General features: G+C 42.2%; 1 pseudogene; it reads right to left on the bottom strand.

Annotated features, from left to right (window-relative positions):
* Positions 1 to 598: 598 nt before the first annotated feature.
* LOC139453179 (uncharacterized) lies at positions 599 to 9,229 on the bottom strand (annotated as a pseudogene).
* Positions 9,230 to 9,610: the final 381 nt, after the last annotated feature.

Raw genomic sequence — 9,610 nt, 5'->3', positions numbered from 1 at the left:
ACCCCACTTAGGCACAGTATGCTGACTCCGAGCCGACCAGTCCTTGTTATAGCCCTTTAATGCCGAGCGCCAGACAGGGTAACAACAAGTACCATTTCTTAACGTCTTTTGGTATGACGCGGCCGGGGATCGAACCACGGACCCTCCGCTCTCCGGGCGGACGCTCTACCACTAGACCACGGAGGCGGAGACCACTATCACTATGGGGTATGTCATACTATCACGTGGGCTGGTCGGGTAGCCTAATGGTTAAAGCGCTCGCTCGTCACGCCGAAGACCCGGGTTCGATTCCCGTCATGGGTACAATGTGTGAAGCCCATTTCTGGTGTCCCTCGCCGTGACATTGCTAGAATATTGCTAAAAGCGGCGTAAAATCGTACTCACTCACTCTTTATATCCCCTTTAATTACCTTAATTCGCGACAGGAAAGATTATGCAATGTGATATAGAAGCCCACACTCATATCAATACTTTGTTTTACACAACTGAAGGCAATATGTGTTTAGTTTATTTCGTTTTTATTTATGGTTTCACATTTTCACACATATCATTCTCGCTTCCTTCATCATTGAGTACATTAGTTAGCCGAATGTTCGTCTTATCCAAGCAATCGGTTCATCATTTCTATAGTTTCTGTAATCAGATGTAGAACGGCATCTCGAGCTGAAACATACATGCATCAGTGATATTTTAAAAGAGAATGCCTCATAAGAATACTATAGGCCTTACCAGATAAAACAGAAACACAATTAATGTTTTCTAGATGCGGTGACTGTAATTACATTCTGACATATTTTCAATAATCTTTTTCATATGAATCCCAATGTTATAATTTCATCAAGTTATCAAAATCCGATATCTGCCTTGCTTAGGTGTGACAGACGAATCTCGACTGTACTCCCAAAACACTTAAGGTATCAATGAAAAGGTTTACGACAAGAGTTAGACGTTAACCACTTACACTTCAAAAACCCACGAGCACGGGTGTGATCCTCACAAACGACAAACCTATAAACATAATCAGAGCAAGCTCGTCAAGTGTTTCTGGCAAGGAAACGCCATAGGATTCCGGCGCGTTAGACGACAAGGCCACCGAGTAGACCTAAACTAGATACATCACAAAAGACATATGTACAATTACCTTCAGCATTCCCATCCGGGCCGGCAAAAGTATCATGTATCCCTGGGTATTTAACACGAACTTCTTGCAGGATGTGAATGATATCCGCATTATCGTCAGGGTCAAATGTAGAAGAGGATTGGTTTCACACCGGTGTACTTCGCCTTGTTGTCTGTTATCATGCACTTCTTATTGTTCAGCTTCTGTGCATTGTCCATCGCAAACCGAAAAGCTGAGAAGTCAAGACCCAAAGTACTCACGGAAATGAAAAAAACCTTTTTTTTCAATTTAAATATCGACACAAAGTGTTACGTAGCTGTAAATACGAAATAACAAAACAACTGGAAAGGTACTAGTCTGGATTTGCTAGTTTGATCTCAGTGAACAATAAAAAATGTGCTTTACAGGAGGTAATTTGTCGGCACTTTCAACATTCAAAAATAAAACTAAGTCCAAATTGACATAGCAGAAACAGACTATAGGCATTACGCACCTGTTCTCACCTGTCGTCCAGGTGTCATAGGTCACCTTGATCTACTTACACCTGGTTATGCCCTGTTTCACAATAGTCTGTTTTATTCACATTTTTACACACTTTTACGTGTAAAAAGGCATAAAAACATTTGATACGTTGTATTTGTGCCACGGCCCAATTAGTACTAATTTAGTTTAAAAAGTAAAAAGTTTTTTTTCATTTCCGTGAGTACATTAGGATGTATTGCATGACATTCACGAAGTTGATCGGCATGTCGGACATTGTCCGCAGGGCTTTCTCCAGTGGTCGCCAGTTGGCAACGGCGAATTCAAACAATTCAAGCAAATGCCTGTTCTTTCTTTTTGAACTTCCAGCAACGGCATATTTATCATTGTCCATGATGTCACCCATCTCAAGCTTCTTCCCAGTAATCATGTCCCAAATGTAGGTCATGTTTGGATGAGGTTCCTTCATCTTCTCCTTGATGAACTGGGCCTGTTTGTTATTGGAAGCAGCCTTGTCAACAGCCAGGAACATGTTCTCGGACTTCGCGGTGGCTAGTTTAAAAAGGTCGAAGAGATTTGGTGTTTGTCCTCTCTCTTGCAAGAGCAAGAACTACTCGGAGCTCAACGTTTGTCTTGGCAGCTTCGTCAATTATTTGTCCAGAGATGGGGCTGAATTTGAAGACATTCTGAATGAGCTGGCCGATGAGGTTCTTCTCTCCCAGTAAGAGCTGAAGCTCTGTAAAGTCGAGGCCAGATTTCTCAATCATGCTCTTCAGGAGTGGAATGCTCTCAAACGTTTTCAGTAGGTTAGCCACCGCAACGTTGCCCCCTGAGTTGGCATCATCCACAGCAGGATTTACATTTTGTTGTATGGGAGAAGCTTGGATACCATTGCAAACTGTAATATATATATACTTCTTAATGAACAATCCTCAAAATTACCAAACAAGATGTCCAATTTTCAATCATCATCGATCATCCAGGGTATGGTGTATCCTTTCTGTTAAGAACACTGGACCAATTTTCAACCATGGCTTAGTTTCGGAGTGACGTCTCTTATCACAAGAAAAGAACTAGGTAAGAATTGTTTTGAATTGATATCTCCTTTCAGCTTCGTGCCATAAGAATGTGGCTCAAAACGAAGCTGTTTCAGCGAATAGTTCCACGGTGTGGATCATACTAGACTGGAGGTGGTGAGGTGAAATTGGGTTTAACGTCGCGTCCAAGATTATTGCACTTATATAGCGAGAGCATGCACGTGTGTGTACGTGTGTGTGTGTGGCTGCTTCGGTAATGCCGATTTATACTGCTAGATCTCTTAGATACCATGCCGCAGTTTAACAAGAATACCCCACTCAGACACAGTTTTCTGACTCCGAGCCGACCAGTCCTTGTTTTAGCCCCTTAATGCCGAGTGCCAGACAGGGTAACAACAAGTACCATCTTTTAACGTCTTTTGGTATGACGCGGCCGGGGATCGAACCCCGAGCCTTCCGCTCTCCGGGCCTCCGGGCGGACGCTCTACCACTAGACCACGGAGGCGGTCTACTAGACTGGAACATAATACGCTGGGTAATCGATGATTGCGTTCAAAATCGTGTGGTTCCGAGTATTGAATGTTGGATGAATATAGCTGACATAAAGCTGCTGCCGGAACCAGGATAATATTTAGTGAATGTGTGCTTCAAAAAGTATTCAGTTACATATATATGGTGTGACAGCTTTATGTGGGTGAGAAACTATAAAAGACAGTTACATATATATTGTGTGGCAGCTTTATGTGGGTGAGAAAACTATAAAAGACAGTTACATATATATGGTGTGGCAGCTTTATGTGGATGAGAGACTATATAAGATAGTTACATATATATGGTGTGACAGCTAAATGTAGGTGAGAAACTATAAAAGACAGTTACATATATATGGTGTGGCAGCTTTATGTGGGTGAGAAACTATAAAAGACAGTAATATATATATTGTGTGGCAGCTTTATGTGGGCGAGAAACTATAAAAGACAGTTACATATATATGGTGTGGCAGCTTTATGTGGATGAGAGACTATATAAGACAGTTACATATATATGGTGTGGCAGCTTTATGTGGGTGAGAAACTATAAAAGACAGTTACATATATATGGTGTGGCAGCTTTATGTGGGTGAGAAACTATAAAAGACAGATACATATATATGGTATGACAGCTTTATGTGGATGAGAAACTATAAAAGACAGTTACATATATATGGTGTGGTAGCTATATGTGGGTGAGAAACTATAAAAGACAGTTACATATATATATGGTGTGGTAGCTATATGTGGGTGAGAAACTATAAAAAAAACCAGTTACATATATATTGTGTGGCAGCTTTATGTGGGTGAGATACCTAAGGTGACAAAGATCGTTTATACTACTACTCAGGTGAAACAGGAGGAAACATACAGGTAGCTCACAAACCAAGACTCATAGTCAGAACGAATCGGGGATTGAAACCCATAACAAGCAGATCCTGGCACTGTTAAGGGACGCAACCCTCAGAATGAATAGCGGTCCCTCATACCACTGGACCACTCATAAATGTAATACAATGCATGAAGGGAAAAAACACTATAATAGACACAAGGTCTGTCGTTGAATTGATTAAAACGGTGGACATACTTTATCTAATATCCTTTTAATCCTTGACAGAAGAGGCATGTGAGATAGCAGTGAATACAGACACGTACCACACATACATACCTATCAAGCACACCACCGACACCTGAAAAAGTCCCATCCTCATTGGACAAGATACACTTCCTAGTGGAAGCAACAAAAGTGAATTTGCGTCGTTATAGGAGGATCAGATCTAGGGTTAAAGGTTGGTATACTCAGGTAGCTGACTCACATTTCTTTATCGAGTAAAGCAGGACCTGATAACATTCCCATACAGTTTTAATATTTATAATACGACCTCGCTGATACTGAGACAGGGTGTTTAGTGTAGTTCCGATTTCTAGAGCGTGATGCGGTGCACGTTCTCTACTCTATACCATGATGACGTCACGTCATGGTTGTAGCAGTTCATTCTGAACCCATTCGTCACCACTCGCCCCTTTCCGTAACCTGTCCCGGAATAACACGAGTTGGTCACGAATGCCATGAGAGGGGTCGCTATTCGGCATGTCCCGGAATAACGCGGGTTGGTCACGATTCTGAGCCAAGAAGTCTTTGGTCATTCGGCTAGGGCATTTTCTGCAGGTAAAACTGACACAACTTTAGGTCATTGTGCAAAATTATTGACAAGTTATATATCAACCATTATGTGGTTTCAATCGGAGGCCCGTTGGTTCTGCTTCCGGAATCAACCTTTTCACGTAATGTCTCCATTACGCATTTGCCAATGCACAACGCACTCGAGTGAGTATAGTTTTAAGCCGTTTTTAGCAATATTCCAGCAATATCACGGCGGGGTACACCAGAAATGGGTTTCACACATTGAACCCATGTGGGGAATCGAACCCGGGTCTTCGGCGTGACGAGCGAACGCTTTAACCTCTAGGCTACCTGACCGCCCCAACGCCGACTCGACACACACACTATTGTTGGTCACATTACATATCACCCCTGCTGTTGTCATAGACTGCATGGATTATGAAAGTCAGCTCGTCATTTTTCATAAGTTAACATTTGAATGTCCAGTCAAAACTCAACGCAAGACGAGTTAAATAAATAATAAAAAGGTAGCATAAACCTCGTCTGGTCAGGGTCTCAATGGACGCCAATGGAGCCGCAATTCTATTATTAATGTCCATGCGTGACGTCTGATTCGCTGTCCAGAGTTGCCTGCCTTTGGTGTGCCAGACACCTAAGATCATAGGTTCAAATCCCAGATTCGCCCTGACTATATTTCTAGGTTTGTCAGCACCATATCCGTGCTCGTGGGTTTCACCAAAGAGGTAAACGACTATGGCCAGTTTGAATTCGGGTTCTTGAAGAACTGGACCCACTTGCACGAAGCGACCTCAGCGCTAAGGCTATCGTAAGTCTATATTAAAGTATGGGAGCTACGATCATCTTAGCGTTAGGATCGCTTTGTGCATGTGGGCCCTGTCTCAAACGTAAACCGCCACCTATGGCATTGAATATACCCTTTGCATTTGAGTTATATTATCGATACAATTCAACCATCATACATGGGACATCAACAAAATGCTTCCAATCGTTTCTATCATTACAGTTCTGACCATTCCATCGTTTGCATGGAAATATACCACCCAGTAGCCTTACATGGAGTCGATCTCATATGAAGCCCAGATAAAACAAATGGATTTGTCAGTTGTGTACAATGCCAGGTGGAGGTAATGACAAAATATGAAGTCTTTCTATTTCAAAATCGCAACACCAGAGAGTAACCAGTCTCGGTTATCTATCGAAACAGATTCCATAGGGAATAAAAGGCAAAATAGCGGTGAACATTTTATGAATAGATCAAGAAACATCAGTGATGACACCAGGTGTTCGCGAAAAGGACATGCATGTCCTGCCCTACTATGAACGGTATAACCAAATCTGACAATCATCAGAAATACGAAATAAAAAAACCCTATTATTTCAGCAGGGATTCACATACATATACACCAAGATGAACTCAAGTGATGAACTGGTATATAGTGTTTGTTTGTTGTTTAACGTCGCACTCAGCAATATTCCAGCTATATGATGGCGGTCTGTAAATAATCAAGTCTTGACCAGACAATACAGTAATTGATATCATGAGCATCGAGCCACGCATTTGGGGTACGATGACATGCATCAACCAAGACAGCGAGCCTGACCACCCGATCGCCTCTTACGACAAGCGTAGTCGCCTTTTACAGCAAGCATTGGTTGCTGAAGGCTTATTTTATTATTACGTTGTTGGCGGAATATTTTATTTTTATATTTTATTATTTAAATGTCGTCATTTGTGATTCTCGAATGTATGGATAGTTTGTTGAAATAAGAATAAGATATATTTCATTGCGGTTGAATTTTCAGTTATACGAAAATTGATTGTAACGTCACAACTGGCACGTCTGCACCTCAAGTTGCCCCACTGAGAGTCCAATGGCGGGTACAAGATATTTCAAAACTGAATAAACAAAAAATATGTTCTTCTGGTTCAACACGATCATACGGTGGCCCATAAGGGACAAGGAGCGATGTGAAAACTATTTACACCGCAGTGGAAATATTATCACCTCGGTGGGAATAGTTTTCTGAGGTTTTGACATTTTCGCTTTTGTTTTTGACATTGTCGTTTTTGTTTTTGACATTTTCATTTAGTTTATGACCTTTTCGTTTTGGTTTTTGACATTTCCATTTTATTTTTTGACATTTTCGCTTCACATTTCAGCGACTCAATAGCTCCTTGAAAGTACATTTTCTATGTTTCTTTTGTTTTTATACATGATCTATAACATATTTGTATGAAAAATTGTGTTAATTTGCTAAGTGAAACATCAAAATATTGAAAAACAGACTCATGTCCCTTATGGGCCACCGTACGATCACCGTAATCCACTGTCCTTCAAGCAATGACCTCTATTCATGTTTTAGCCTGGTCAGTTTGCGATGACCTTTATTGATGTATAGCCCTGGTGGCCTAAATGCGATAACCTCCATTGATGGGTTGCCCAGCATGGTTACCTAGCGATGACCTCATTTGATATCAGACAGTGTAAATGTCACCATACTTTGGACAGATTACACACTGGTGTCATATATTCAGGTCATTCCAGAATATTTGAAGAGGTGAGGTGAGGCGAAATGGGGTTTATCGTTGCGTCCAAGATTATTGCACCCATATAGCGATGTGCATGCACGTGTGTGAGGGGGGTGGGGGTGGGGGTGGGGGTGGGGGGTTGAGGCTGCTTGTTTTAAATGCTAGCCCACTAAGCTATCATGCTACAGTTTAACATGAATACCCCACCCCGACTCCGAGCCGACCAGTCCTTGTGTTAGCCCCTAAATGCCGAGCGACAGGCAGGGTAACAACAAGTACCATCTCTTAACGTCGTTTGGTATGACGTGGCTGGGAATCAAACCACAGACGCTCTATCCACGAGACCATAGAGGGGGTACCTGTTATGGGGGCAAATTGCTTAGTTCTTTATCACTCACAAACAAACACAATTCCACAACGGCATGAGGGGTGGCTGAAAGGTTCTGAGCCTTACAGTGATAAACTGCGTTGATGGAGTTAGTTGCAAATGTTCTTCAACACAATCCCCTCCGAGGTCCACACACTTCTGTAAACGAAGTTGGAACGACCAGGGCACCGTTCCACAAAGCGATCGTAGCACTACGACAGTAGTAAGTCAAAATATGAGAGTCAAGATTTCCTTAGACCTACGATCGCATTGTGGAGCGGACTCTTTGGTGGAGTGGAAGACTTCCTCCTGGTAGTGCAAAAGGTCCTCCACAACATAAATGACGTCATTATTGTTTTCATAATGCTTGCCAGACAGATCTTTCAAATTTAGGAAGATGTGGAAATCTGATGGTGCCAGTGCTGGTGTATACCAAGATGTCCAATGAGTTCAAAGCCATATTCCTGCATTGCAGCCATGGTGACAATAGATGTGTGCACAGGTGCATTGTCCGAGTGAAACAACACACCTTCAGTGAGTTTGCCCTGACTATAGCCATGATATTCTCACCCAGTTGCCTAGGCATAATATTGGTCATTAATGGTCTGATCTTCAGGAGATTGTCCACCAATAGGATTGATTCCTCTGGCATCCCAGAGAACATAAAAGGATTGATTCCTCTGGAATCCCAGAGAACATAAAAGGATTGATTCCTCTGGAATCCCAGAGAACATAAGCCATCACCATGATAGCTGATGGAGCCAACAGACTTGACCTTCTTTAGAGAAGGAGATGTTTCCACTGCTTTTAGTGTTGTTCAGTCTGGCTGATAGTGGTGAACAAACGAATCATCCGCAGTGACAAATTGCTAAACAAAATCAGCTCTGTCTCCTTTAAAACAACTTAAATTCTAACGAGAGATGATGAACAAAGAGCGTTTCTGATCAGGATTCAGAAGCGTTGGAACCTGTCGTACTAAAACCTTTATGCCCAGTTCATTCCACAAAAGTTTCTCAACTCTCTGATGAGAGCCGTGAAGATCCGGGGTAGAATAGGTCTTCAGCAACCCATTCTTACTGTAAAGGCGACAATGCTTGTCGTAAGAGGCGACTAACGGGATCGGGTGGCCAGGCTTGCTGACTTGGTTGAAGCATGTCATCGTATTCCAATTTCGTATATCGATGTTTATTATGTCAATCACTGGATTGTCTGGTCCACACTCGATTATTTACAGGCCGCTGTCACAGCTGGAATATTGCTGAGTGCGGCGTAAAACAACAAACCAACCAAGCAACCAACTCTCTGATGAGAGATGCCTACTGCGCTGCCTATGTGACATATGGTGAGTCGTGGATCATCCATAACCATATTATGTATTTCATCAACATTCTCCTTAGTGGTTGCAGCTGAAGGTCTTCCTCACCCAGGATCATCTTAGAGGCTTCCTCTTGCCCTCTTGAACACTGCTGCCAACTTCTTGTGGCAAAGGAAGGAGCATCATCCCCTAAAGTTGACACCATGTCCGTTGTCCCCTTTCAGAAATATGCTGCCTGTTTGCTTATTTGGTTCAAATGCAGCCAGTGAGAGAGTATGGTTTTACAACGTTTATAGCAATGTAATGGTGGGGTACTCTAGAAATAGGCTTCACACATTGTACCCACGAGGGGAATCAAAACTGGTCCTTTGGGGTGGCGAGAGGATGCTTTAACTGCAAAGCTACCAGAAAATAATTGAGTCTTGGCCAGGCAAATAAAGACAAGCATTATTGTACAGCCACTTTTACACATAAACATATTTCAAGAAATAAAATGGGGAATAAAATCACTGCTTGCCTCAGGTACATCCAACGTTTGAAGATCATATCTTGAAGGAAACTGAACATCACTCTGGACAAGGACATA

Source organism: Haliotis cracherodii, unplaced genomic scaffold, assembly GCF_022045235.1.
Source record: "Haliotis cracherodii isolate W230 unplaced genomic scaffold, xgHalCrac1.p SCAF_10, whole genome shotgun sequence".
Classification (NCBI taxonomy): Eukaryota; Metazoa; Mollusca; class Gastropoda; order Lepetellida; family Haliotidae; genus Haliotis; species Haliotis cracherodii.
The sequence above is the reverse complement of the archived record's forward strand: the minus strand, read 5'-3'. Positions and strand labels throughout refer to the sequence as shown.